The sequence below is a fragment of the Saccostrea echinata genome, unplaced genomic scaffold, assembly GCF_033153115.1.
Source record: "Saccostrea echinata isolate AGI-Se365-2 ecotype Australia unplaced genomic scaffold, CSIRO_AGI_Sech_v1 ptg000033l, whole genome shotgun sequence".
NCBI classification, from domain to species: Eukaryota; Metazoa; Mollusca; class Bivalvia; order Ostreida; family Ostreidae; genus Saccostrea; species Saccostrea echinata.
The window spans coordinates 912,725-921,026 of record NW_026889782.1 but is presented as its reverse complement, the minus strand read 5'-3'; positions in this window follow the sequence as shown (position 1 = coordinate 921,026).

Sequence of the window (8,302 nt, the reverse complement as noted above, 5' to 3'; positions counted from 1 at the left end):
TAATAATCATTCAAATCATTAACTCAGACAGAGTAAAAGGAAAACCTATATATCCCTTGTAAGAACCTGATCATACACGTTATATACGAAAAACCTTGAAAAATCTTCTTCTCAAGAACAACTATGCCATTATTAGTCATATAAATAGAGAAGCAATTTAAGTATTGTTGAATCAATTTTCTTCAAATTATGACCCCCAGGGGTTGGAGAGGGGGGACAGAGGGTCAATTCTTTACAAAAGAATATATAAGAATCATCTTGAAAAAAATCTGCTGCTCAAGAACAGCAAAGCCATGATTAGTCATATTATTATAGAAGCACCCTAAGGTAGTGTAGATTCAAATTTGTTCAAATTTAGGGTGGGTTGGCTGGGACCACAATGAGCGAGTTTTACATCAAATATTGATACTCATCCGGAAAATGCAAGTCACATTCGGAATTCAAATAAAGTCCCATAACTTTCATCCCAAGATGAATTATCCATTCACTTTGTGTATGTAGGGCCTTCCATTCATTAGAACTTTAAAGCTAATCACGATTCATAAAAGGAATTTGTCAGCCATATTCTTTTATTCAGTCGTTATATCTGATGACCCTTATATATAGGCCGTTCACCTAGTCAGTATTCACTGTAATCAGTTGTCACATGTGTAGACGTACATATGCTACATTGTAAAACACTCGGTAGCGACAAAAATAACTGTTTACTTCTTCCACGGCGGGAGAGAAAGAAACTTGCAGCTGTTGCACAGGTAAATGCAGTATACAAACAAACACAAATACATGTCAACTGCTATAAAATGTAATCAAAGGTAATGTAAGATAACCAGCAAGAACACGTTTCGTCCATTCCACGCAGGTAACCGTGACATTAAAGCAGTCAGGTGTAACGAATGCGAAGGGTATACCCCAGTGCTGGTATCAAAGATAGTGAATCTAATATGGCGTATGCTTATTAACAAGTCGTGTTCAGCTTTAAGCAGTTCACTGGAAAATTAGGGCTGCAACGATATATCGATAAAATCGATCTTCAATGAATCAGATACCCATACATGTACGTTATCGACAATATCGATCCAGGAAGCCGTATTCCCGCCTAGTTTATTCTATGAGTATTCTCCTTTGTTTTTCTTTAATTTGCAGCCAATGAGAATGCGCGAATTTTTTAAGGTTAGCCCAAATTTGAACTATTATGAAAAATGACGACGTGAAACACGTTGGTATTCTTAGAGACTCTGACTGTGAAGAAGTTTGATTTTAGATTCAGTTTGGATTTCCAGTTTGTGAAAAGGACCTTAAGACAGATTTGTTGACAGACAAAAATGGGTACGTCGTCACTGCAAAGCCATGGAAATACAAAAAAAATAATCGTGTGCATTGCACGATACATCGACACCCGATCATAAAACAAAACTCTGGTGAACTACACAGAAGAAATGCACTTATTTAATACCCAGGAGCAGAGAAGAAGATTTTCAAAGAAACAATGCATTTTCACTATATAATCAATAGAGCCCCGCCCTAACACCAGAACCCCTGACCCTGGGGCCATGAATTTCACAATTTTGTAAGAGGCACTCTTGCTCACCATAACTATGTACTTAGTAACTTTATTTAATACCCAGGAGCAGAGAAGAAGATTTTCAAAGAACTAATGCACTTTCACTATATGATTTATATAGCCCCACCCTGGGGCCAGAACCCCTGACCCTGGGGCCATGAATTTCACAATTTTGGTAGAGGGCTCCATGCTTATTACAATGATGCCAACAGTTTGACTGCTTGATGTCCAGGAGTAAAGAAGACGATTTTTAAAGACTGCATTATTTTTGGTGGTTTTAGCCCCACCCCTCAAGCCCCAGGGGGGCAGGGACCATGAAATTCACAATTTTTGTTCCCCTTCACCCATAGATGCTATATACCAAATTTGGTTGAAATTGGTTGAACGGTTCTAGAGAAGAAGTTAAAAATGTTCAAAAGTTAACGCACGACGACGGACGAAAACAGATAGCAATAGGTCACCTGAGTGACTCAGGTGACCTAAAAATTAACATTATTTTAAATTGATCATTTTAAAAGAGAAAAGATAGGGCATTCATATTATACATGTATATTACCTGTGACAAGACCTTTCTAAATATATCAGGACTTTTGACTCTGTGACATTGACCTTGAAGTTTAACCTACTTTTCAAAAATGTTATATTTCCTTATAACTTTTGATTGAGAAGAGATAGGACTTTCATATTTGACATGTACATTACCTGTAACAAGATGTTTCCGAGCATGCTATGATTTTTAACCCCTTGACCTTGATGTTTACCTAATTTTAAAAATGTTAACTTTGGTGATTACTTTTGAATGACATATGATAGGGCGTGCATATTTGAAACAATATGCCATAAATAATGGCATCGCATCCACTAAGACATGGAAAGCAGGGGACCCAATTCTTTGAATTTGCTTGTTAGTCATTTTGATATGGAAACAACCTCATATAGTGTAGATTAAAGTTTTTTTATGCCCCTCCATGAATATGGCCGAGGCATATAGTGTTTGTCATGTCCGTCTTACATCCTTCCATCCTTCTGTTTGTCCTTCCGACTGTCCTTCTGTCGTGCTTTGCTTTTAGCTCAGTTCAAAGCTCAGTTTCAAAGAAACCATCCAAGATATTTTTATCAAACTTCACATGCTGAAAGATATTGATAAGAGCTATGCAACTGCATCAACATTTTTAACCTTGACCTTTCCTTTGACCTTTACTTCACTTTTCTTAAACTAGTGTTTAGCTCAGTTTTAAAGATAACATTAAAGATAGTGTAATCAAACTTCATATGTTGATGCATACTGATGTAAGCTATTCAACTGCATCAACATTTTTGACCTTGACTTTTCCTTTGACCTTGACTTCACTTGTCTTTAAATTAGTGTTTAGCTTAGTTTTAATGAAATTCAAATTACTGTAATAAAAATTCATATGCTGATACATACTGATGTAAGCTTTTCAACTGCATCGACCTTTACCTTTCCTTTGACCTTGACCTCGCTTTTTGTAAATTAGTGTCTAAATCAGTTTTGAATAAACAATTCAAGATATATTTATCAAACTTCATGTGCTGATACATACTGCTAAGAGCAAAGATTATCATCAACTTTTATGCCCTTGACTTTTCCTATGACCTTGACTTCAGTTTTTTAAATTAGTGTTTATCTACGTTTTAAATAATCCATTTATGATATTTTTATTAAACTTCATATGCTAATAGTAAATACATACTGATGTTAGCTTTTCAACTGCATCAACATTTTTACCTCAACCTTTTCTTTGACCTTGACCTCTCTTTTCTTAAATAAGTGTTAAGCTCAGTTTTAAATAAATCATTCAAGATATTTTTATCAAACCTAATATGCTGATATGTATTAGTGAGAGCTATTCAACTGCATCAAAAACTTTTCACCTTGCACTTTCCTGTGACCTTGACCTCCCTTCTCTTTACTTTGTGTTTTTCTTAGTTTTAAAGAAACAATTTAAGATATTTTTATGTAAGCATGCACTTATACATAATTTGGTGAGAATTTATCAACTATATCCAATTGTTTTTAGATTTTAGTTTCAATTTTAAAGAAACTGTTCAAAATATTCTCATCAAACTTCATACACTCATACAAATTTTCATGTTTCATTAGTAATATACATTCGGCTGGGCATTCATGTCCTATGAACATATTTCTAGTTTTCAAATCATGACCTCCAAAGGTAGGGTCAGGCCACAAGAAGTTTTATATAGGAATGAAAGGGGAAAAATCTTCAAAATTCTTCTTTTCAAGAACAAGAAGAGCATGATTAATATGGAAACATTCTGAAGAAATGTAGATTCAAGTTTGTACACATCATGACCCTATGGGTTAGGGAGGGGCCATTTTTTTTCCTGCCCCTATTTGCCATCCACATGGAAATGAAAATTTTGAAACCATTTTACACATCCATAGGACAAAACCAATCATCTTCCAAATGATCATGATTTAAGGCTAATGCATAAAATATAAGGGAAGTTCTGGGAACTAGGTTGTTTAAACATGTTGAATATTTAGGGGGGAAAAATTGAACCCCATTTGACTCCCAGGGTGAAAATAAAAATTCCGAAACCTTACTGCACATCTACAGGACAACACCAACCATCTCCCAAAAGATGATTAAGCTACTGTGTAAAATGCAAGAGGAGTTCAAGGAACCAGGGGCTTTTTGCATAAAAAACGTCATTTTTCGACCCCCATTTGACCCCCAGGGTGAAAATAAAACTTCCGAAACCTTACTGCACATCTACATGACACCACCAACCATCTCCCAAAAGATGATTAGGCTTCTGTGTAAAATGTAAGAGGAGTTCAGGAAACCAGGGGCTTTTTGCATAAAAAACGTCATTTTTCGACCCCCATTTGACCCCTAGGGTGAAAATGAAAATTCCGAAACCTTACTGCACATCTACATGACACCACCAAACATCTCTCAAAAGATGATTAGGCTACTGTGTAAAATGTAAGAGGAGTTTGAGAAAGAAGAGTGTGACAGACGGACGGACAGACATGAGTAACAACAATATACCCGAACTTTCTTTAGAAAGTGCGGGTATAAAAAACCCCCAACTTTTTATGTATTTTATCAGGGTTTTCCGTCATTTCAGGTTAAACTGTGCCGCAAGGCTTAGGTGAAGTGCTAATATTCGACCGAATTCGCGAATAAACCACCAAAAAATTGAAAAAAACACACAGCCCCTAGGGATCAATAGTTTAATACACAAATTAATTAATGACATTAATTAATTGGCAAAATGATTGATAAATTCATTAATAAAAACAATTAATCGATATCAATAAAACATAGTGTAAAACAAAAATTGATGTTTCTGAATTATTTGTATACTGTGAAAAAGACCCCATCCCCTCCAAACACATATGTACTTAAAAATAAACAAATAATAGGTTATAGAATCTGAAAATAATAATACCACTAATAACAACTTTTAAGCATTTAACTTAATTTAAAAAAAAATATTTCATTTGTTTACAAAAAGTATATTATAGGGCGATCCTCCTATGCATCTGATGCCACCTCTTGTGTTTCCAGCATTTTTTTTTTGGGGGGGGGGGGGGAGTTGCCTTGTTCATGATTCTTTCCTGGATTTATCATACCGATCACCGTTCATTATTTTACCTTAAATATTACAAGATTTGAGAGGATATATTTTATGAATATATAAAAGAAAAAGAAATTGTTAATGCGTATAACTGTCAAAGTTTAAAAAAAAATATGTTCTCAACAAACAACAACCAGTGATGCCCCAGAAGCTTTGGATCCCTGTCCTACCCGAATCAAAAGCAATCATTTAAACGTGTGACATTCCTATGAAGAATAGTATGGGGTCACTTATTTTCAAGGGTATTTTTGTGTTGTGAAGAGATGAGTTTAACTTGTGTCTTCCAGGAGGTGTTAAAATTTCAAAGCTATATATAACATTTAATTTCTACGACCACGAATTCAAATTGTTACAAATTGTGTTGTTACGGAAGTCGTTATATGTATGTACAGCTAGAACGAAGATAGTTCAATACTTGTATCTCAAGATATATATCACCCTTTAATAACAAAAAAAATAAATAAAAATGAAAGTAAAACCTTTGTGAACCCACAAAAGTAAGTATACATTAAATTAATATTTCATGAAAATGTCTACCTGTATGAAGTTTGTAAAAGGTCTTTTTATTGTCGTAAAAACTTGTGCATATCAAGTATACAATCTATTTAAAGTCGTTGAATGTTGACGAATATATTAATTTTTAAATATTGTGTCATTTTAAACGTGTACTTTTCATTTAAATCAAATATACTTTACCTCAACACTTAATAAGATAAAGACATCAAAATGTTGTTTTCTATTTGCTTCGTCGGACCAGGAAGTTGTTCCGGCTAAATGAATTCTTCACACTATACAGATTAAGAATTAAATCATATAACGTTATTCTGACGAGCACAGTCAAAGAAGGTTTTCAATGCACTGCTTGATTGAGTTTTTGATTTTAAAGGACGTACTTGATGACAGGTCATATAAGTACGAAAAATAGATTAAATGCCATATGTAAAAAAAAGAATCATTCACAGTCAGTCGTAAAATATCAATCTTCTTTCCATCATGTATTTATTTTTCATAAGTATAGATCTGTAATGTAGGAGCAAGCTGACCCATTCATCAACTTACACCAGAGAACCAGACGGGCGAGGAGTAATTACACATTTAAAAAACAAAGAGTAAACACTTGCGTATTCAAAGGTAACTTGATTTAATAGATAATGCAATGTTCATGCATTATAGTATATATTGCTTATCGGTTTAACAGGTAGTTTAAAACTCATTAAGGACCGTATTGACATTACTAGTTGGAAACTAAGATTTCTACGATAGGCAAAACCAAAACTCTTCAGCACTCTACCCAGGGATAAATTCTTTTATGATTGTGGTAGCTAAGGTAAGGAAAGTTGCGGATAATATTTGGGTCGAGTAGTTCATTAACGTAATTTTTTTTTCAATAAGTATTCTTAACTTATTATCGATTTTTATTTAGAAATTCAGGTATTGTCAATACATATCTTTCGTAGAGATATCAACATGCTAGAGCAGCATCTTCCTCTAATAGGTATGTGCGGTTACCGAAAAACCTGTTATATATAGATTATATAAAAAAAGATTATAAAAATAATATATATAGATTATAAAAAAAGAATGATATAGATTATAAAACTAATGGTGTTGATTAGATATTTATCTCTTTGTTGTAAATATGACACTATAAAACCATTTAATATACAAATGTCATGACTACCAATCCTTGGAAGTAGCAATTTTTCAGAATCTATAATTCTCAAACCTTTATACTCTATTTTATCCCCCCTTATTTTTGGGGGGAACAAATAAACGCCTTATCTTTAAGTTCTAAGATTTGTCTTGCCACATTTCTTCTGATTTCTATGCAATTTAGACCAAAGGCCATAGATGGGTCACAATGTGCACTTTTGCCTTGCACAAAAAAGACATTACATGTACTCGTAATATAATTAAAGAAAATCATATTTCAACAGGATTGCAGCACTTTTTACAATCTATAAGCATTTTCCTTTCGTTCTGTAAAGGATCACAAAAATCCATTGTGGTTATGCCCTTGTCCTGGGCCGATTTATATACCTGATACCGTTTCTCCTTTCGATAAGTCAAAATTTATACGCACCAACAAGTCGTAGATACAATGCTGGAAAAACGATTTCCTTATTCAATATATTTCGCCGCAAGTCTTTATTTTCGCTCAATAAAGAATCAAATGATTTAATTCATCAAAAATGATATTTTGTTTTCATTTTAAGTCCATGGCCTCCTGGCATCTCTCACCAGCATTGTCAACGCCAGTCATTGTGTATCAAGGATTGGCCATTTTATAGTCCACACAATGGACAATGTGCCATCTTTTCGTTTAATCACATTAATTTTCATCTGAGGCATCAATTAATAACGTAACACACAAGTAATCCTTTTTTATGATATATTTATTTCATACTAAGAAATATTTACAAAAATAAAATTTAAAGGAAAAGATTTCCAAGGTGCATACCCTTATTTTTTTTGGTCTAAATGCTATCAATTTAATTTTCTTTTTTAAAACATTTTGACTCCAATAGTAAATTTAGAGTAGGGTAAAGAGTAATTTAAGTGGTGAAGTAATCCACAGAAAGTATTAAATTTTTGATAAATAATATAACCTCTGCACCAAAAGGTGTCGAAATGAAATGAGGAAATAACACTTCTACAAGTTTAAACATGCTACCATTTTTCATCAATTTTTGAGAATATATAACTCGTATAATCATTGAAAAATCAGTTTAATGGTGGAGAAAACAAAAAAGAGCCCAAATCAAATTAATCTACATTGACAACAGCACAACTTAAGTGAGGAAATTTAACAACATAATTTCAGCTCCAGCACGCTATGATTTTTACCAAAATGTCACAGATATCCCAAAAGGTACATTCCGTACAAAAAATCCAAACCAAATCTTTCCAGACTGCAAAATTATTTAACAAATAACAAATACAGGAAAAATTCAAACGAAAATGGTGAAAAACAGCAATTTCCTTAGAAGTTTTCTTTTCAATCAATCATGGTCCCTTCCCTGTCAGAAAAAGGAAAAATGCATTCCTTGCAAGATTGTGCAAGGTGTGGGGCGCGTTGTCCATCATTATCAACTTAACATACATTTA